Below are 22,537 nucleotides of genomic sequence, written 5' to 3' on the forward strand. Positions count from 1 at the left end.
CTCAAGTCTGAGATCAAGCATGTTTGCAAAGTGATGACTGCAGGACACCTGAACTGGCATGTTCCATGCTATAATTTTCCTGTGCACGCTCAGGAAAGCAAGGTGTCTGTTTTAGGCAGTTTGCAATCTAAAACCAAGATCTGCAAAAATTTATGACTGAACTGCCCGACTAAAGAAAAAGGCACCTCTCATAGGAGTAAATATTGCACTTGGTGGGTGGAAGCTGTCCCCAAATGAAGAAGAAAAGACCAGTCATAATGTTATGCCGTCTAGAGTTCATAAGATCCCTCCAGTATAAAACTTTTCTATGTGTTTCACTGAATAATTTTCAGCCCTATGTTCTGACTGTTATGACAGTCAGAATTTCACTTAATGTGAATATATGCAAAATACAACATTTTTTCATGCAAAATATATTCACTTATATTGCTTAGGAGAATGCCAATATATTATTCTAGACTATCAAGTCTAGAATTCTGCTCCACGGAGTATATGAAACACTTAACAGCAGAGAAACAAAAACCCCATACACTTCATACATCAGTAGCGTAAATCATGCAATGTTGCAAAAGAAGATAAAAACACCCGAAAATTTTTCTGTCCCTTAAACTTTCAGTTGGCTTTCTTAAGCATTAAGTATTTTTTAGCATGCACAACTAGAAATAATTTTACAATGTTTTCACGAATGTTCAATAAAAATGCAAGAATATAAAATCCCTGTATCTGAACAATAACTTTGGTTGCTGTTTACTGAATAATACTTGGAATAGACTGGAAACAGGAAACATATGAAGCACATCTTTTTAAAACAATTCCAAGAAAACTCTATGTTCTGTAGCTTTTGAATGGAAGCAGACAACAGACTGATGGATTTTCCTGTAGATATGTAATTCTAACATCTACGTAGAAGATTATTGCGATAGCTGCTTCCCTCTTTCTTAAAAAGCTAACCCGGTAACTTCAGGACCTGACCAAACAGGCATCCGTGACTATCAGCAGATGAAAGATATCGCCATAGTCTTTTTTCAAAGATCGTCTGTTAACCAGCTTCAATGACTTTCCAGGCAGCCTACCTGGTTTGTTTGCAGCTTTAATACACTGGTGGCTACTTATGCAAAAAAGGCAAAAACTAATTAAATTTGTTTATGTATGTTATCGTGTGGAGCACTCATTTCCAGACATCAAGCTATGAATCATTAAATAACTGCTAAATTGGTCTCCTGGGATAGATCATGCCTCAGAGTTGCGCAGGCCCCCATCCCACCAAAGCCAGGTGTGCTCTGCAGCAAGCAGGCTTTAAAACTGCTTTAAAGGCCATGATTTGGGTATGTAGCCAGGTCTCACACTGTGAGGTGAGTGGTAGGAAATCATGAAAACAGTGACAGCCCTCCTGTCAGAGTTACTCCTCTGTTTGATTAATGAGGGCATTTGAAAGACAATTAGCCAGAGCAGGTTTGGCTGCAACCAGCTTATCAATCAGGCACCCTCTATTCAAAGCACTTGTGCCTCCTTTTGTTTTTCGGTGGCAAAAGAATTGTATCAGTGATACACAAACAACAAGGGACCTTTACGTGGTATTTAAAAAGAGGAGAGCAGAATGTAGCAAACCACAACTGAAATAGCAAGAAATTGTTTTGTAAGCCACAAGCCACTGGTTACTAGCAAATCATCGCTGCAACTTTCACATTACTGGATTTTTAGCTTGTGCATGGTGAATTAAATGCTGCAGAATTACATCAGACACTTCCAAGTTTCACAAGGGCAAGTTTAAGCTAAGTTTTCAACAACAATGAAGCCTAACTACAAATGATCACATCTGTAACAGAACAAAACAAAATTCATTGGAAAGCCTACTGCGAACCCTACTCTGAGTTTCAATGTGTGTCAAACGTGAACTCTTTCAATTTTTAAAAAATGAATTTGTTGCAGTAATTCATCAGTTCAATTTATCCACTAGTAATGCAACTTTATTGCTTTCCAACTACCAGCATAGGTAGAACTTAATATAAAACTGACTTTTCATAGACAACTGCTCTCATGGGAGCGTGTTTCATTGTTTTGGTTTTACTGGGGGCTTTGCCTCAACTGGGGTAGCCTTTGGCCCCATTTAAGCGATCAGAAATATGCAACGGACTATTTAAACCATGCCAGTCCTTCTCCTGAAGATTTGCATTTCCATCAGAACAGTTTTTATCAAACTAAGAAAATGATGATTTTTGTCTGTGAACAAGTAAGAACCAAATACATTGAGTAATGTACTTCAATTACTCAACCAGTAGATCTGCATAAATCCAAGACTGAATGACGAGGATTGAGACCAAAGTGTGATGTGCTACTTTTCCTTTCAGTTTATGGTTAATTTTCCCTGGTAATACCAGATCAGAAGTATTGTTAATGCACGACTACTGTAGTACTAAGTGGATATATATGCAATGCTAGGAGGCTAACTTTTTTTAAGCTGGCTATAATCTATTTCAGAAGTGAGCTCACAAAACAGCTACATTGTGTGTGTTTGAATACGGAGCTAATAAATAAGAGGCAAATTAATCTCTCATTAGATTAGCTAGACTACAAAGACAGAGGGAGCTTCAGCATAGCCAAAAAAATCCTCTCTCAAGCTTCCCTGTGGTGTAAGTATACGATAGTCCAGTAGACATGTATATGGAACTAGAATTGTTTTTAAAAACTGGGAACAGTTCCCACTGAGAACACACAGCTTGTCGCAGAGTTCATCTCCAAAATCACTTTTGTAAAGTCTTCAGCCACCTCGGTAAGCCCCAGCAGTGGCACCCACAATGGGAGCACTGTTGTAAACTTGCCGCTAGCAGTTTATACAACCCTGGCCCTGATCCAGGATCCACTACAGAAAGCTGAAGGCTTTTTCAATGGATTTTAAATTGGTCCCTGCACTCCTCGAAGTTACAAAGGTGGTAATGAAGTATTGGGAGACACTAATAGAAAAATAAAATAAAGAGGTTCTAAGTAGGTGGTGGATAACCAGTGATTCCCCGTGTTCTCTACCGAGAAAGAAAATGAACAGTTTCTCATTTTTCTATGGCTGTAATTGCAAACAAAAAGGGACAAAGGCCTAAGTGGTGTGGCATAGCTCCCATCTGTTCCATGTGCCAAATTCTTCCCACCCTCACCATGGGGGCAGCCCTCATTCATCCTGCTTATTAGAAACAGTCTCTGGCCTGAGCAAACACCTGACCCACATCTGGGCATCTTCAAGGAGCAGGCTAGTTGGCATCAACAAAAACCAGGCCATAAATGTGGCAGCAGTGAAGCCCTATGAATGCTTGTAGTGCTGTATTCAGGTCCATGCTTGGCCTTGCTTAGTTTACTAGTGCCGACGTAGCCACTCAATTCTACTTTAACTGGATCCAGGACACACTAATTGGCTCCTTGCAAGAGAGCGGTAAATGCTATGACTGTCCTTCGGCAAGAAAGTGGGAGTGCTGGGATAAATGCAGGCTATAACCAGCACTACTAGCTTGTGATCATTTCAGGGTAGGGGAGATCAAGTGGACAGAAATAGGTCCGCTATTTTTATACAGATTAATACAGACTGCTAGCTTCCTCCAAATAACAAAAGGTTAAAAGGACCCTGGGCAAGCAACAGAGACTTTGGGTTTTCTCATCACCTCTAGGAGAACAATTGCCTCTCCCTCCTCTTATTCCTCAGAGTCAGAAAGCATCCAGACACTTTGCTTTCTCAGCAGTTTGAAGAAACAACGGCATGAACAAGAACAAATATCCTGCAATATATCCCAGGTATTTCAAATTTGAGGTCAATAGATGGTAAAAAAAAAATAAATTTAGGGCACTTCACAAAAGATAGATTCTTCTGTTTCCCATCAGTGACCCACAGTCCAGCCACTGCCATTCGCTTAGCTGGTGAGAACAGCCAGAAACACCTTTTGTAGAAAACAACCAGAAGTGTTTATTAAGCAGAGACGATTAAGAGTGCAGGTTTTGACTGTTACATGGATTTAGATCTGTTATCTACTTTTCTATGATGTCCATGGAGGATTTTTGCAATGTATTCTGTCTCAAAGCCTGAAACCTAAGAAAGACTTCAAAGAAAATGTCAACAGCTACAGTAAAGAAACCTGTCTTTCCCTTATCTTCCAAAGGCATCAGATTGCTTTCCAGATGCAACTGCAGACATTTTCTTTCCCATACAAGCCCCTACGTGTTTCCCCTATTGGTTTATTCTTCTGGAGCACACTTAGGGAGACTTCAGTTTCCAATCCAGGGACACTGAAGCCTTTGGTGAAGAGCATCACATTTTAACATGTGCTCTGCTATCTGAGTCAAAGAACCTGGGCAATCAGAAGCAGCAAAGAAATTTTGCCCCTCCAAATACGCTGAACAAGACGCAAGATCCACATGAATGTGTAGGCTTTTCCTCAGGAAAAAAAAGTGAAGGCTTGTCACAGCCATGATTAAAGAAATTTATTCTTTCAATGTCTATTTATTTGAACCTATGGCTCAGGCCTAGTAGTTTAATTGACTTTCATAAATCAAAAAAATAAATATATAAAGTGAATCCTGATCACAAGGTGCATAAAAATGACCTTGTATCCTTCTTCCTTGTGAAAAGTTGGAGAAATGCTATCTGTCTAGGACAGATGGTTTTCACCTGGGCAAAAATGACAGAATATGCATCTTGGTTGACATTCCATTAACTACAATTTAGAAATTCTTCCTTAGCCTTACGCATTTTTTAATGCAAGTAAAGTTTACCTTGCTAATTGGTTCACTAAGTAACATATCATTGTTATTAAAAGGAGAAATGAAAACTTGCTGACCTAACATCCACAGCTATGATTATTCTTGTCAATTATTTTACATTTGGAAAGCCAAACAAACGTTGTATATAAAAACTAAATACTGCATTTGGCATAACTTCAAATTAGCTGTCTCACCGTGCTTATAGCATGCAAATTAAATGTCCTGAATAAGCATTAATCATCATAATAGGCTAATTATTGTCAGTTAGCTATCGAATGACTTAGCTACTACACCTTGCAAAGAATTTGTGAAAAACGTTAATAACAAGATTCTGGCTACCTAAAAGCAAGAAACAAACATTAGAATTTTTATCAGTGAGCAATTTTTTAAAACAAATACATACACCTTATTTTGACCAGTTTAAGCATTATTCTGGTTTTCCAACATATGTAAGCTTACTGTCTTTGAGTAATCTATATTTATTTCAAAAAACATTTTTGTATGAAGACGTCCTTGCATCTATGTCACTTAAAAAGACTTGTTGAGTTTTAAAACATTAATTAACATGTTAATAAACAGCTAATCTTTGTCTTCTCTAGCCATGCACGTGGCTACCACAGTACTTACAGATAGCTAGGGACTTAAATGTTTTACACAGAACTAAATGTTTCAGAAGGAATAAAGTATACATGAACGTAGAGCTGCTACTCGAAGCCAGTACGTTAGGACCTCAGAGTATATATTTAATAAAGGACTGATACATTATTGAATGTAAATGGATATCCAACGCTTAAACGGAACTAAAGCACTTCTATGAATACACAAATACCAACACATTCAAAATTAAGTCTTAAGCATTTAAAAATATCTTTAAAACAAACTTGCAGACAGGTTTCAGGTAGACTGGCTGGTATTTGTCTGCAGCGTTTGTGAGGAAGAGGTTCCTCTTAGCAGATTTATTTATGTACCCCTACATAACACATTTGTCTCCTTTACTCAAAAGGTTTCCCCAAGGTGCTCACTGCTGCAATATTCTTACGCTGTCATTAACATGCTCACCCTCAGACTGCCTCCAGGACTGCAAAGAGGCTTTGGTCCTACTCCACAAACGGGAAACCAATGCACAGAGTATGATTTCTACAATGTCCCAGAGGAAATCCACCTCAACAGTAGAGATCAGAACTGTCCTCTCCCTTTCCCTCACCACCACTACACCTTCCAGGATGTTAAAAATGGCTCAAAGTCATGCAGAAAATGTCATGCAGAAATCATACTGATTTCACTGTGTGAAATCAGTAACAGCTCCAGAACACATGAGTCTTCCTTTACTGCCTTCACCACAGACCATCTCAGGGGAATGCTTCTGTACTTACTTTTTTCCTAAGAAATCGCTTGTGTACCTTAGTTTTTCTGCTTCATAACATTCTGCCTATGACACTGAGCTAAAGAAGTGTGAAAGACAATGACAAAGGCAGGATGCCTCCACAGATAATACAAAAGGTCTGTAGGAGAACAGTTAGCAAAGTATTGATTGAGAAACATTTAGTTACTCAGTCGTAGGAGATAAAAATCACTTCCCATCCCACTGCTACCATTTCATTTAAACATCCAGGGATCTCACTGGCCTTTCTGAGCACAGCATTTCCCTTGGAGCTCCTGTTCAGCACTCTTGCCACTATGGCCTCATAATCTTTTAGGACAGCGACTGTTTCACAGGATGCAGTTGCCATTTCTGTTGACACTTGTCTCCTATGTACGACCTCATACTTGGGTGTGTCAAAATGCATTTTAGTCCAAGAAGGTAGAGTCTATGTGACATGAAGCGATAAAAACCTGAGGATGCTCTCCCTCATAATTTGCCACCAATCTTTGTCCAAAAATATTCTTGGCCAAGTTATTGTGTTTGGTGTCCGGTCATTGAAGATGACACCAACCACAGAATCAGTCCTAGTAGAATGCCATTGGAAACCTCCCACGCACTAAGGGCTCTTCACTGAAAACTGCTCTTTGGCATCTGCCAGTGAAGCTGTTTTCAGTTTGTTTGTTAAATATTGCAGTGACAGTGTGAAGTGCTAGTGTTCCTCTTAATTCCAATATGGCATCAAAAATTTTTTGAGGCCTAAATACTCTGTCTACACAATACATTCATTAGACTTGTACTCACATGAGAAAACTGAAAGCTTCTTTGACGAGGTATTTTCTTCATAAAACTATGTTGACAGCCATCAACTAGACTTCCATTCTGTAATTCTTTGTCTACTTAATTCACTATCAGCTTTTCCATTAGTTTACCTGCGATCAATAGCAATCTGACTAATCTATACAAATCAAACCCATACTGCTTGCAGTTCTGAACACTAGCACAGTATAACACTTGTGTTTTAAAATATGCACAAAATCACATGCTTCAACAAAAAATAAACAGGTTGTCCAGGAAACCATCTCAGCAAAGTCCTTTAGGACTCTTATACTGAGGTCACCTAAGCCTGCTTGAATTTTTTTTAAAAAAATACATTAAAAATCGTTCATTTTTGAAAGAACTTCTCTAACTGAGCTACTCATTGGTTTTAAAGTTTTTCATTGCTTTGATACGGTACTTAGACACAATACCATGTTTGTTTCCAAATGGAAAGAATTATCTATTTAATCGTATCTGGGTTTTTTTCTGCAGTATTAAGAATTGGGAGTTTCCATTGAGTAAACAATCTATTCAATTCTTAGGGTTAGGGGGTAGTTTTGGTGGGGGTTTTTTGTTTGGTTGGTTGGTTTTTTCCCCCTAAATATGTTACAAAAGCCATTGTCCATGATCCTGTCAGCAGGATCCCTCACGTCTTAGCTTCCCTTTTCAATTTTTATACTTCATTACTTCTAGTTTGTATGACCTTTATAGAGATATCAGTTGATATATAGGTGTATATATAGTATAATAGTCATTTATTACAAGTGTGGCTTCTATTTCTCTCTGACAGAAGACAGAACTTCTGTCTTTTTCAGTCTCTGGTACTCTTAAAATAACTCTCAATTTTCATTCCCATTTTTCTGCCTGTATTTTTCAATTTCCATTGCATCTCAATGTAGCTTCACCATTCTCCCCAGATTAAGATATTCCAGTTTAGAGTATCCTGACAAGGAAGGAAGATTTAAGTCTAAGACACATCTATTTTGTCCCTTTATGAGAAAGCAACCTTTCAACTTGCAGCTCTGCTATGCACCACCAGAGATGTCGACCACCTGACAAGCACATACTTTGGCATTAACTGCTATTTAGGACACCTCTGAGGCATCCCTTTTCTTTTGTGACCTCAGTTACATTCCCAGCTTCAGCCAGGATGAGGTGTAGAGAGCAGCAATGTTCAAACGCTGAGTCCCATTGAACTGTGGCTGCTGAATTACCTAATTATTTAGATTGATAAGGCCAAGGAGGTATTCTTCCGTAAAAGTTTTACTCTTTCTTGCCCTGCCATTTGCTACTAAAAGTGAGAGATTGCCTGGTACTAATGGACTAAAGAGGAAAGAGATGCAGATGAAAAGAAAAAGAAGAAAATTTATGTTTAGGAAGAAAAGAAAAAGGAAAGAAACTCGCTCACCTAAGGGCCTTACCGTATAAACTTCTAGATGATGATCCTATTTTTGCTTGTTAATATAACCATATTTGAGCGTAAATTATTCTTTTTCGAACAATTTAGTGTCAAAAGACACTCAAGAAAAACCCAGCTGAGGTCTAACCTTTCTCCTTCACTCACAGACACACACACAATTTTTGATAATAAAATATTTTTAGTTCATTTTAGATCAAAAGTCAGTCATTGCTGAATGTCTGTGCTAAAATACATATTGCAAAAGCCCTGTAGGAAATGAGTAAGTTTACAGTGTCATTGCTGCTGAAATGAATGTGAAATTGAATGTAGTCTGAAGTTTCATAGACTTTCTATAGCAAAAAGAAATTGGACCAAGAGGATTGTGGAATATTTTTTTCATAAAGGTGGTGTCCCTTTGTCCTGTGTTTCCGTGTGTACTCTAAAAATCCACTGGAAATATCAGAAACTAATACTTTAAAAGACCAAGTACTTTCACTTTAAAGTCAGGGTTTTTCTATTGCAAATTATGTTGAACTACAGATAACCCATTAGATGTATGATAATAGCTGAATGGATCCTAAGTCCATCCTGCTTGCACAACTCCACATGATCATATTTGTCTTCTAAAAAGAAAGGAGAGTTAAGTAACTTCAAGTCATTATGTAAAGTAAGCCATCTATTTTGGTTATTTTTTCACAAACTATTGTAAAAAAAAAAATCTATTCTAAATGCAGAGAACTGATTTGTGAAAAGTTAAGGGCTATTTTGCGACAGCTCTTAAAAAATTACAATAAGGATATAATCTTCTTGCTGTTCCAGCAGAACTTGACATCAGTAGGAGGAATTATACGGTTGGAAAATTACAAAACACAATATCAGCTAAGCATCAATATAATAAAATCTTGAGAATAATTTTTCATCATCTTCATCATCAAAAATCTCAGCAATTGTTTTCCCACTTGTTAAACTGGTCAGCAAGAATCATGTAAGACCTAACTGGGTTTCTGAAATATTGGTGCAACCACTAAATTATAGGCAGTACCTAAAATAGAACTGTAACAACTAGGCATTTAGTAAGAACTTTCTTTTTTAAAAAACCCCACAGTCTATTATGCAATGCACACTAGAAGAATTCCTACATACTTGAGCAGACAAAGTACTTTGATAAGATGGACATATCCACTGATCGACAATTTGTCGAGTATTATATGTGTTCAAGTAGTGAAATAGACTCCAGCTGTGCTTAGTACCTCCTGGGTGATATAAAATAGTAAGTATTCATTATGACCTTTAGTCAGCTGCTTAATGGTAATACTAATGGACCCGCAATAAAATTTAGCTGACATACTGCTTAAGAATATTCTTAGGCTATTTTGTGGCATTAAATTGGCATATGTAACTACATTTAAACTCTAGATAAAATAACAAATTTTCAATTATGAATAAATCTTACAGTGAAAGGAATTTTGGTACGTTTTGATGTGACAAAAATACCTGGTCACAAAGAACAATTTCTAGCTAAATGGTAGCATTTAAATGCTAGCAAGCAAGGCTAGCATTTTCAGACAACAAAGCTTAACATGAATATTACTGTTTATGTAAGTGGCAGCCCATGAAAAAGCTTGGTTTACAGTCACAGTCTGACACAACAAACAACATAAACACACTAACCATCACAACAGAGGCAAGGTGGTCAGGCTGCTGTCTTCAGTCTTACCAAATAACCCTCCAGAAGACCCAAAGCTTTTGTAAGGGAGAGACTTCTGCACTGCAATTGCCCATAGCTGAGGTGCACTTCAGCCGAGACTTTGTTATCCACAGACCTTGCATCTTTGTCCTGATCCATTCATCTCTGCCACCTTTGCATTGGGATTCTATCAGAGGACTGACAGGGGGTCTTCCTAAAATACCTCATGTATACTACACAGACCAATGGAAAGACTCTCTAAAAGTTTGCTTAAACTGCAAGGAAGTATTACAGGCCTGTCCTTCGTCAATTGCTACTTTTCCTTGTCACGACGACCTTTAAAAATTTTAGATTTTCTCATTATTAGCTCCCATCTCTCATTCTCTCTTTCACATATGTTCTTCATATGCCTTGGTAATTTTTGTTACATATTCTTAGGTTTGGATCACTTCCAACTTTGTCTCCCTGCTTAACCATACAGTTAAAAAAAAAAATAAATAAGTCTCACAGAAACAATCTTCCACAGATGTTTAGTTCTCTGTCCAAACTCCTGGGTAGCATATGAAAGCTTTCCTTCCGTTATGTCAAAGTTCAGAGCCTTCCTGTTCTGAGATGGATATTTCTGTAAAATGACAGAAGTGGACTGATCTGGTATGGATACACTACCCACCTAACGACCAGAGCTAAAGAGATTTTTTACAGCTTGAGGATATCTTTCTGCAGAGAAGCTGAATAAATTATTGAAATTGTAGTCTCTACATAACCGTAGATATGAAAGCAATAATAATTTACTTTTAGAAGGCTGAGTGGAAAAAATACATTTTCTTCCAACTCCTTATTTTACCCTTGGATTTTATGTGTATTAATGTGGTACAAAACCCTGTTCATTCTTTCCAGATTTTCACATAGGCCTTTCTTCTGACATTTTATGTCCATAATATTATTTTAGGGACACAAGTCTCTTTATGAATAATATTGTTTGTCTGTTATCCTTCTAGCGGCATCCTCCATTCTCTCTTTGGATATCCCACAGCCTACATCAGCGCTATATTAAATCTAAACAAACACAAGACCCCAGCAAATGCTGCTTTGCTTCATTTTTAAACTATATTATATGAATATATCTTTTTTTCTCCTACATAATACAATTTAAGAAGTGTTTGGAAAGACCTGAAGAATCTAATTTGAATACGACTTAAAATTTTACACTCCTGCATTTGCCTTCTTAAGCGTTCAGAAGTACACCTGCCTTTTGTAGTTCTGATTTCCCTTCTACATTCATTTGTACCAATAAGGTACAGTTTTACAGGGCTTATATTCACAAAACTCCAGATAAAGCCACTGACACAGATTTTATCCTTTAAATTTCTAATCCTACTATTTGTTCATGTACAAGACAAATGTAATTGGGGGCATGAATCCATTTTATTTGCACATATTCAAATGCTAAAGCAGACCTTATCAGAGGGGATTTAAAGAAATGGGGAGTTGGAGAAATGTTGATTTTGGGTCTGCAGAGAACAATGCTGAAAGACAATCTTTTTGCAACAGCATTGTCTATAAAGCCAGGAGAAGCAAATATGTACAATGAATTAAAAGAATCAAATATTCTACAGGAAAGATTTTTGGTAATGCCAAAACCAGGCCTAACTTTGTTCCCACACACGTCTTACATTGATTTCAATAGCAGTAAAGCTAGACTAATGCCAAGTCCTTTTTTAAATTCTGTCTTACACACCCCAGCTTTAACCACAAAAAAACTCAACAGAAACTATGGCTTGTTGTGGCAATATCACAACTTCTGGGATACGTAGTTGAATATCATTTACCCTTGGAGACTGAGGGAGATTGTAGAAGTAGGCAACTTGCAAGAGCAAGGTGGCAGGGGTACTAATAGAACTCAGGTGAGCCAAGAGGCTCAACTGCAATACCAGTCTCCTCCTTACTTCCCTGCATGCCATTTTTCTTTGCCTGGGACAAAGGAGACTGAAACAGTCCCGTAACAGTCACCCATTAACAGTCGCACACTTACCAACAAAGAATCAGGCTGTTACTACAAGTATGTTTCCTCTTCGTGAGCAGAAGCATGCTACACATAATACCATATGCAGCAACAGTGAGAAATAATAATCTTATCCCATTCACGACTATAGCGTAATCTATTCTATGTCTTGTGACAGACACAGACAATGCTAACCAACAACGTTGTTTCCATAGTTGTCAGAGGGACTGACAACTGTAGTTCCAAAATTCCAGACTATAAAATAAAGGTTGCATCCACTCCACAATTGTCAGAAACAACTGAGGCGTAACACAGAAATACCCAAGCCAGCTGTAGACGAAGTGAGCTCATCCCAGCAGCATGAAACTGAACTGACTTTGGTGGGAAATGACTGCAATATATGCATACCCAAACAACACAGAGTTTAGGTGGAGCATATGTGTTTCTATTAACGACACACAGATCTATTTTATCCAAGATACACACAATAGGAGTTGTGGTAAGAAGAGATACTTGCAAACTTCATTAATGCTGGAAAAGATTCATCTCCAGGTAGTGTCCTACAGGCTGCATCTCACAGGCACCACAATACATTAAATTACACATGCTGCTGTTCAATAATCTGATACAGATTATTGCTATTCTTTATTTCTTTCCCAAAGAACATATTTCAGAATGCACATTGTTTTTACAGGTGACTGGTTAGCCAGCACGCTGCCAAAAGGCTGGAGAGGAAACCTAACTGTAACCTTGCTCCTCTGTGCAATCTTCTCAGCACAAGCCAGATGGGTTCTTGCCTTCCTAAGTGGTATGCAAAGCTGGGAAGCAAACTATAAGCATCTATGTCTCTGATAAGCACCTGTAATAATACAGATGCATTCCAGTGAAAACAAGGCTACATGCAGGGTCTCTGTTACACACAACACAGCCCACTGTCTCTGCTAAGAGTAAATTACTCGGATCACACGCTTCCCACCACAGTCTCTTTTGAGAAACACCCATGTACAGTATTGCTTTGAACTGTTTTCCCCTTTTCCCGATCAGCAGCTAGAAACTCACCCATTTTCCATGCTTTCAAAGTTTTCTTTTTCTGCAAAGAGAAGGCATTACCACCTATTCTTTAAACTAATTAACTATCCCTTTTATCTATAATTTCTCGTCATATAAAACATTTGTAAAGGGTCTGTTTTTCCCCATGCCCTCTTTTCTCTCTTCGGGCTCTTCATTATGACCAAGCCTAATTGTGATGAGCTGTCCACCATTTACTCTACAGGATTGTATAGAGCTTTGTAATGCGCCTGCCACTGATGTATTTACAATTAGAAGCAGTTAACTCTTTAGTCCTGCTTCCTTGTTCAAAACAATGAACTGCATGAGGAACTAGTGCTTAGCCCCAATTAAAGATTTTTAAAAGTCTCCATTTTAAGCCTGAGTACTCCAAATTGAGCATTTGTCAAAGGCCCAGTCACAGCCCCAAATGGGGAGAGGGAAATCCTACTGAGAAGAATAGGACTATCCCATCAGTTGGGGTGAAAGTTCTTCTCAATCAGCATCTTAAACATGTAATCAGTATAGGATCTATTAGGTTCTGCCTTGTCCATACAAACCTGCTGATCTCTATCGGTGTTGTTATCAAACAATTAATTTACTGATATTCGTAATTTCCACATTTTTTTCCTGAAGATAATCTAACTATCTAAGTCTTAACTGTTAAAATGGAGGGGAGATTTTTTTTTTTGAATGAATGAATATGAAAGTAGCTCTTCTTTCTGCATAAGGAATTCCAGCATTTTTACATCATGAAAGTTTCTCAGAGCTGCTCATGACATAAAACCTAGCAAAATACATTAAAATATCAGGAGAAATATCTCTCTTCTATTTCCCTTTCAGTTAAGAGACCACACTGAAGAGCCATTTGCAGTTTCTGCAGTTTCAGGATTATCTTCCCAAGCATGTAGCAATTCTAAACTCTAGCTCCTTCATATTCCCATTTCAGGGCAAATTCCCTCAAAATCTTATGGTGAGGGTGTTACAAAGACTCTTGTAGTTAACTATTTGAATATTTTTATTATTTTCATACAAATTACATGCATCTTTAGAGTTGACATCTATGGACAGATATGAATTGATGGTTATGCCTCTTGATCAGCTTTGCACTGGAGAGTGATTGCAACATGATGAATGATTCTTTTTCCTATAGAAAACAGAATATAACAGTTGACAAATGTGCATGGACAGCTACCTTTCTGAGCAAAAATGTTCATATTTTGATATCTTGATATTGACAATCTGTCTAAAATGGATACACTTAAAACTTCAGTGCAGTGCTGATAAACAGCTTCTTTCTATGTCTTCTTGTCTTACACATTTTCTTTCTGATAAGGATCTCTGTACGTGTTGAAAGAACATAGGTTCAGAATACACTTAAAAAATGGGCAACTAATATCTATGCTAAACAAAGGCAGAAAGAAGAAAAAGACCCAGTTTACACCTATAAAGACAAGAAATCATGAGATCTGACATATGGAAGAACTCCTGAAAAACTGGAACTTTATTTCTGATCTGAATCATAACAGCTAAGCTGACACAGCAGGGCCATGCGCTTTTGCCACTAATCGTATTAACTCAAAAAAAAAAGTTAAACAAGTGGGCTATGTTTGTCCTGTATCACTTTTTGAGACTAAGATATTAAAGCAATATTTATAACAGTATTTATTTTTAAAAGTAGATTGCATATATTTTTATGCAACAAGAAATACCTTACTTTCAGTTAGGTTCCTGGATTCTGGGCTTTAAGCTCCACAGACTGCTAAATCATTAGCGTTTAGAAGTTATGTGCCATAAAAGTACTTTTTCTTTTTTTTTTTTTTTTTTCCCCAAATCAATGCAGTGTGAACAAACTGGAGAGAGGACTGTTTGTGTGCTTCATGTCCAAGAGCAGACTTGCAAGTAGGTAAGAGCAAGAATCAGAAAAACAGAACGGCACATGAAGTGAGCATCAAACTACACATATTCCCACCTACCCAAAGGATGGAGGAGAGAACAGCAGCACATTTTACCTGAAAGTTAAGTGCTTTTCAAACTTACAAAAAGAATTATTTTAAAAGAAGATATTCTATGGGACTCTTCTTTCCCCATCTTCTGTACAGATTTTCTCCCTCACCTATTTGTTTATTCTAACTGCTGTCAGAAATATTAGGAACTAAGATGACACAATTATTCCCGCATGTCAACTTAGCCTGCTTTCCTGGGAAATTAAAACCAAAATGCAACAATGGCAAAAAAGCTCTTCTGTCAATACTACATCTTGTTATTCTAGCTGCTCTCACAAATGGCTGAGGGACCACAGTTCCTAATGGAACAACTCAGCTACGTTTATTGCACTCAGACCCCGTTTGTTCACGGGGGGAAAGTCCACACAAAATGAAAGCTTGCCTACAGCCACAGACGGTTTCTCTTTAGCAATGCCTTTCCTCCACAGTGGATAAAACACACAGTAAACACAATATCAAACACAAGCAAAAGATTTGTTTCAAGTTTGAAGATTAATCTTGAAGCTTTATCTCAGATCAATTCTCTGAGCAGATAAATCTTTCTTTCTTCTCTTAAGTTTTTTCTGCAACTGTGAACGCTAGCCCACCACTTGCTTACTGAGCATAATTAGCCCTCAGTTATCACAAGTTAGATTTTCACTGGTTTCTTTACACTTCCCTGGAACTTCTTGCATGTTCAAGCCCATCTCCCAACCAACAGTGAGCAGAGTCCCTTGGCTATAGAATTTGGTTTTGGATATTAAAGTTTTAATTAGCTTCAACATGAGTAATCATTCTACATCATTTGCACCAAATCTATTTAAAAACAAGCCTTGCTTAGTACCTAGTTTTCTCTAAAGGTAAACACATGGCAAAAGCTATCATCTTCCTCCTTGTCAGAACCAAGTTACAGGCGTACCATACAGTGCTTCCCCTACCCTGACTAGTCCAAGGTCAGCAAACCTTTTGCAGCAGACAGCAGATGCCTCCTTTCCTTCATAGCTGGTCACCACAGTTTCTGCCCGAAAGAAATCAGCTTTTCACCCAGCACACAAGCAGGACGTGCCCCTTGTGCTCAATTACAGACAAGCCTGCTAAGATTTCTCAGCTGAAATAACAAGAGTAGCACATCAGCTGTTTTCCATTTTCCAAGGGAGAGCGGTATACTTTCTATATTCTTCTCTTAACTGATAGGAGAGCCCAGTTTCCTAATTTGAATCCTTCAAGCTTTCCGCTTTTTCCTTTTCCTTAACAATTTCTGTCTCTACCTTATTCCACCCAGGAGAAAGAGATCCTGGAAATGGTTCTAGCCTAAATTGTGTCCTGGGAGAAACCATAAAACACAGCCATGCTATTTATGCACTTACAAAGCAAGCAAAAACCAAACCCATAATTTTCAGCCAGCAAAATGGATTTTCTTCCAGTCTACAAGAAAGCAACATATTTCCAGTTTTTAGGTTTTGGAGACAGTCTGCTGCACTAAACAAAAGGGGAGATTTTGTTTTTAAAATAGCTATTGTTCTTCATTTGTATAAAAGTATCCACTTCTTGAACTACATGAGCATTTTGAGGTATAGGACATAGCGCAATACTCCCTTGCAAGGCAGTACTTATAGAAAAGACAAATAGAATGCACATTGATAGGAAATCTTCTGCATCAAATCCATTCCACAACAAAGTTTATTATTAATACCTTTATAACCCTCTCAGTTTCCAATATGCTCCAAACATGCTTGTGACAGCCCAAGAAAATTGAACTTTTCTACACAATTCTCACTAATATGGCCTGCTACTTAGTCTTATTGTTATTAGAATAATTTGCTCCCAAGTTCTGAAATGAACTCTGTGCCCAAGTAATTAAAGCTCTTAAAGTTTCTAGTCCTTTGTTTAAAGAATTCGTCCTTGTGCTCTCTATGCCCCATCAGCTACCTAATTAGCAGAGCCTTTGCGTGATTAAAAATTCTCACAGAGATTCTGCTGGATATTTGCCTCTCTTAATGAGTGTTTGTGGACAGCTGGGAGCGGGAGCTGGTTCCCTCCTCCCAGGACCTCCAATGAATTCTGCAGACCTCTGTCAGGGCCCAGGAGTGAAAGCTGTCATTTTAGTAATGTGGATGAAAATTGGTCAAAAGCACTGTGGTCCTTGAGGAATGAAAGGCCTTGAAATATAAATGAAGATGAATATTCATATTTGGTTCAATAAGTGCCAACTATTAATATACATGTCTGTCAGTAAGAAAAGTCAGAACTTATTCAATTGTGCCTGGCATAATTTGGCTCCTAATTCACAATTATCCTCCTATTCTTTGCATTACTTTTCAGTTAATTTTTTCAGTTAAAAACTTGCCGGAAAATGAAAGCCTTGCTATTGTCACAAAAATAAGTACTCTTCTCTATCTTTCAGCTAATTTACTGCCTATTAAGAATCACCTGTGGCTTTTACACACAGGATTCTAACTATCTTGCTCTGATTTTCCATATCTTGTTCTCTCTCTCAATGTCAGCTTATAAAATAGCCCATTGTATGCCTTTGGAAGTATACCAACTTTCTTAAAGGAAATTCCCATTTGATTCCCTACCCCTCTCCACTGTGACCCTCCGCTTACTTCATTTGCAAGTCAACTCTAATTTCATATCTGTTGCGATTTTTAAGGGTCTTTCAGTTTTTAAGGACTGCAGTATTAAGATGAAATATTAGATAGGGTGGGTTTGTGGGGGTTTGGGTTTGTGGGGTTTTTTCCTATTTGTTTTTTAAGTATGGTATATATTTGACTTTGGGAAGCATGTCTGAAGACACTGAAGAGATACTACCCTGGCTCTATTATTAGCAACAGACTACTAATTTCTGAAATGGAAGACTGGGATTACAGAAGAATCCTGAAAGTATTCAAACTAGACAATCCTGCTTCACATGAGAGTGATCTCTTATTCAGTGACATTTGTGAAATTAGAGCTAAGTGATTTTCCTAATCAATATATTCCCATTTATCACTTTGTCCCAAACACCATGTGCACTGGGACCAATATACATACTAGACACTCAGTTTTTAGGAGAATAAAAAGCTTTGGAGAAAACATTGCAAAAATAGGATTAATACTCGGTTTACAAAGTTAAGATGATCAGAGAAAACTGAAACTTCGTGTATATGAGGAGCTATATAGATCATATGCAAATTAATTGAAATGTATTTTGGATTTCTGGACTAGAATCCAGGGAGGAAGCAGTGAGGAAAGTATTTGTTTTCTTTAACCACAACATTACAGATCAACATATCAAAAAACAAACAGAGAGGTATGACTGCTATGAAACCTGCTGCATCACCAAAGGTTACACAGAGGCCACACGGCGATTTAATTCAACTTTACTCAGGAAATCTAACACAACCAGATCCTTCAGAGACATGCTTTGCTAAATGACAGAGGAACATTTATTGTTTCAAATTTTACTTGGTCAGGTTTCTGCTGACTTATAATGTGAGCTTGTCCAAGTAAGGCATAGGTATGAATCAGAGAGACTGTAGCCTAATGGAAGAGTAGCTGGAGAGAAGGATGTGAAGCACCAGAGTCATTCTAGAATGAAACCAGCACACGAGAGAAAAGAGGTCCTGGGTATTTTGACACAAGTGACCAGATTCTTCTCTCATTTATACTGGTCCCGGTCCATTAGCTTCAAGGTGGTACATCTGTCAAGCCTGTAAGTTAAACAGCTTTCCGTTCAAAGCCTTTAGGTTAAACAACTTTTCTTCCAAACCATTTCTCTCTACGTTTCATGTGGCACTTTTTTTTGTTTGTATGCATAGGACATTATTTTTCACTCTGCCTACTAGATGTAGATTTGTTTCAGCAGAGAATGGTGATCAGCTGCTTTCACTGGCTGTTTGAAAAATGGAAGAAATAAGTTAGGACAGGTGTGGGTGCACATTAGTGAGGCAATTAGGTTTGGAAATATTAATTTATCACTTGTAATAAGGTCATGGATTATAGATCTATATCCATGATACGCCTATTATCTCAGAGGTTCCAGTTCAAAGGATCCAAACCAAATCAGAGACTGGGGGGCGAGAATATTTTTTTTAAAGAGTGTTTTTGTTTGCGTGTTTTGAGACCACCTGCCAAAAGCTAACTTTTCTTGGATTGAAATTGAAAGGCCATGACTCCTCCTCTGTTGCACATTATTACAAACAGAAGCCACAGGATAGACACAAGTCCAAAATTCAACAAGAGTGGATTGAAATATTGTAAGCATTTTAGGCTTATGATTAAAATTTACCACAATTCCACAGTCTCTATTTATGTGCGCTTGCTTGTTCATACTTGCACAGTGGTCATAAGTCACAAGCCCACATGCAATAACATGACATTTCACAGAACTCTTTTGAGTTTATTGGGCTCCTGGGGATTTAATATCCATCCAGTCTATGTTAAGAGAAAATGCCATTTGCATCATTACTATTATTTGTCTTTTTTTTTCCCTAACATAATGAACATTTCTTTTAAAAAGTGAGTTAGTTTAGACATTTTAGAAACTAACAGAATAAAAACATTTGCAAGGGTTTTTCCCCCTGCCTCATTTTCTGTGATTTCATGTAGTACATTACCAGAAAGTACCTTGAACATAGTAATTGCCACACCAGAGCAGACCAAAGGTCAACTAATTCCGTCTCACTTGTGGAAATCAGCAGCATACAGGTGCTTTAGAAGACTGTTCAATACAGTCATATGTGCAACTACCAAATAATCCACCTCCTTATTTTCAAAACTTACATGCACCCATCCCCATAAAAGGAGAGCAGCCCATATTAGTTAAAAAAAAATTAAAAATTCATGTGTGATAATACACAAGTCAGTAGAGTAGGAAAAGAAGAAACTAATCAGCTAAGAAAAAGTTAACAAAGGAAAGTAGTATTTTAATTTAATGTTTGGCAAAGGCTCAGCTGAAAAGGTAGACCTGGCACCACTCTTCAGGATACTAAACCCTGCCTTTAAAAAAATGAGCAAAAGCAAACCCCCAAGTCAGGAACTTCCCCCGGGGGACAGACTCCCCTGTTCTTCGGGATGTAGACACTGGCTGCAAAAGCACCCCAGCTCCATACTCAGCCCTGAACACACACACACACACACCCACACCGCTGAGCTTAGAGGGATATAGGCTGCAAAGGAAAGTTCAAGAGGGCTGCAAGTCAGCAAAGTGCCACGGTTTATGGGTGCATTCGGTTTTACCGCAGTTCTACATGCACTTAGATGTGGAGAGCACTACAAGATTTTAATGTAGATGCTCATATTTAACTTATATTTGAACTAATTATCATTTATTCTGCGTATTTAGAAGTGGATCTGTTCATTTACCTTGCTTTTAAAATAAGCTTTTTTGTTAGAGGCACAGTGAAAAAAAGACAAGCAAAAGGAAAAAAAAAGTGTTTGATTTTTTTTCTTAAAGATTTTTTCAAAACTGTTCTGAACACAGCAGTATTAGGCTCAGAAATTGTGTCATCAGCCGCACGTGCTACAATAGATGAAAGTCCTGTCTCAAATCAGTATGGATATCTTGGGGGAATCATTATAGGAAATCTGCACAGAAGTCGTCTCTTAAGGAGGGATTTGAATTGAGACAGGGAGATCGTTTGACATACAAAGCATTGGGGGAACACGGGAGACTGTGAGGATGAGAGCAAGGGAAGGATAAACAGTAGGTAGGCTTCTTTCACATAATAAAACCATCACACGTAGGAAAGAGACTATCTGTGACTAGATACTGTCACAAAAAATGCACTGAAATTGGCCATAACTGCAAAGTCAATAAAATGCTCTTAATCTTTCAATAAACAATTTATTTTTAAAAGTTATTTTGGAGCTATTGAAGCTCCTGGGGTGGGGAAGTAAATGCATTTTAAATGTGCTGTACGGTATGCAGTATCACAGGTTTAAGTTTCATCTTATCAGATGTATGGTTTAGTCATTTGAACTCTGGATTAGAAGCCAGAATTCCTCCACTCTAACACTGACTCCTTTTCTGGCTTTCAACAAATCATTTAAGGTCAGACTCGAGTAGCTCTCCTCATGAAGGAGGGCAGGTACTGCGCAGTACAAGAGAGGAAAGCAAAATTTGCCCTTCAAATCAGTCAGCTTCTGTGAAACTAGCATAAAATAGTCACCTATTTTCTTCCAAGGTAGTTGCCAAAATGAATTATTGTAATTAACATTTGGAAAGAATGAAGACTATTAAATAGAGCTGGACAACGGTTTTGGCTTAAAAAAAAAAAAGTACTTTGCAAGTTTTAAGATAAAACACCTTTTGGAAACCAGTGCAATAAAACTAGTTTTGCAAACATTACTTTTTTTCTCTGAATTTTCATACTGTTTCCTCGATTTTATCCATAGAGAAAGAACACATTGACAGAGCAACAAAGAGAGTAAGAATAATGGCAAAACTATAAATATTTTTAAGTGAAAAATCCTCCTAAACAGTCATGGCATTTAAATGCAATTTTTCATTAGGCATTTGCTTTCAAACCTATTGCACAATATACTGGGCTCAAAATAGTTGCTCAGACTGGAAATCACTCAGAGAAGACAGCACTGCACATTCTCATTTGCTAGCTTGATCCCATCTCTGTCACTTTAATGTCTCGGTAACTGCTAGGAGGGTTTGGGGAGGTCATTCTAGCAATTGACTGTTTCATCAATTATTACTTACCCATTTAAAAGTTGCTATGACACTTGCATATATTTTCATTACACAACTGGCTTAAAACAAACCTCACTGCCCAACTTTGAGGTAGCATGTAGGAATCTATGCTCAAGATTCTACATCAGTCTCTTGCTTTGGAGGTGACTTCAGCGTAATTTAATACAGATTGCACACTTCATTAAGAGATTTTACTTCCTCCTCATTGCATTCTGTACCCCTTCGGACAGGCTTCGCACAGGACTTTGTAAGGTATATGCAACAAATGCCAGTGCAAAATATATTAATCCAAGCAATATTCTTTAATAACTGAAGATACATTATCAAGATTACCACTTCTGTGAGAGAAGTGAACTAATCTATATTTGCATTCATTTGCAATAGCCACTCATGCAGCTACAACACATTCTGTAACTATTTGATTGAAAGCTGTGAAGTTGTCTAAGTCCTGAGGAGATGCCAAAAAAAGGCCAAGCTGATAGGAAGTCTCTTCCCCAGGTGTCAAAAGGACCACCACTGAACAGAAAAAACATGAAGACAGATTTGCAGCTTGTGAGGTCAAAATGGCAGATCCAAGGTGGCTATCAAGAAGCAAACCCAAGACAACAGCTACTGCTCTGATAGAAAGTCAGTTAAGAGCAGCCAAAGGATATTTACTCTTATGCAAACATAACAAGTGCCTGAAAAAAACCACCCTAATAGCACCAATGAAACACATTAGAGAACTTATCCTTCACTACACATTTAAATAGACTTCTTGGTAGCTTCAAAGAGAGACAATGGTAAACCTGTGATCTATATCACAAAATTAGGAAT

General features: G+C 37.7%; 1 long non-coding RNA gene across 1 annotated transcript in view; it reads right to left on the bottom strand.

Moving 5' to 3' along the window:
• Positions 1-16,070, bottom strand: part of LOC141742652 (uncharacterized) — an 84,776-nt gene extending 68,706 nt beyond the window's left edge. The window contains exon 1 of the long non-coding RNA XR_012586800.1: positions 16,000-16,070. This is a non-coding gene — a long non-coding RNA (uncharacterized LOC141742652). The remainder of the gene's footprint in view (positions 1-15,999) is intronic.
• Positions 16,071-22,537: the final 6,467 nt, after the last annotated feature.

This window comes from Larus michahellis, chromosome 4 (assembly GCF_964199755.1).
Source record: "Larus michahellis chromosome 4, bLarMic1.1, whole genome shotgun sequence".
In the NCBI taxonomy this organism is placed as follows: domain Eukaryota; kingdom Metazoa; phylum Chordata; class Aves; order Charadriiformes; family Laridae; genus Larus; species Larus michahellis.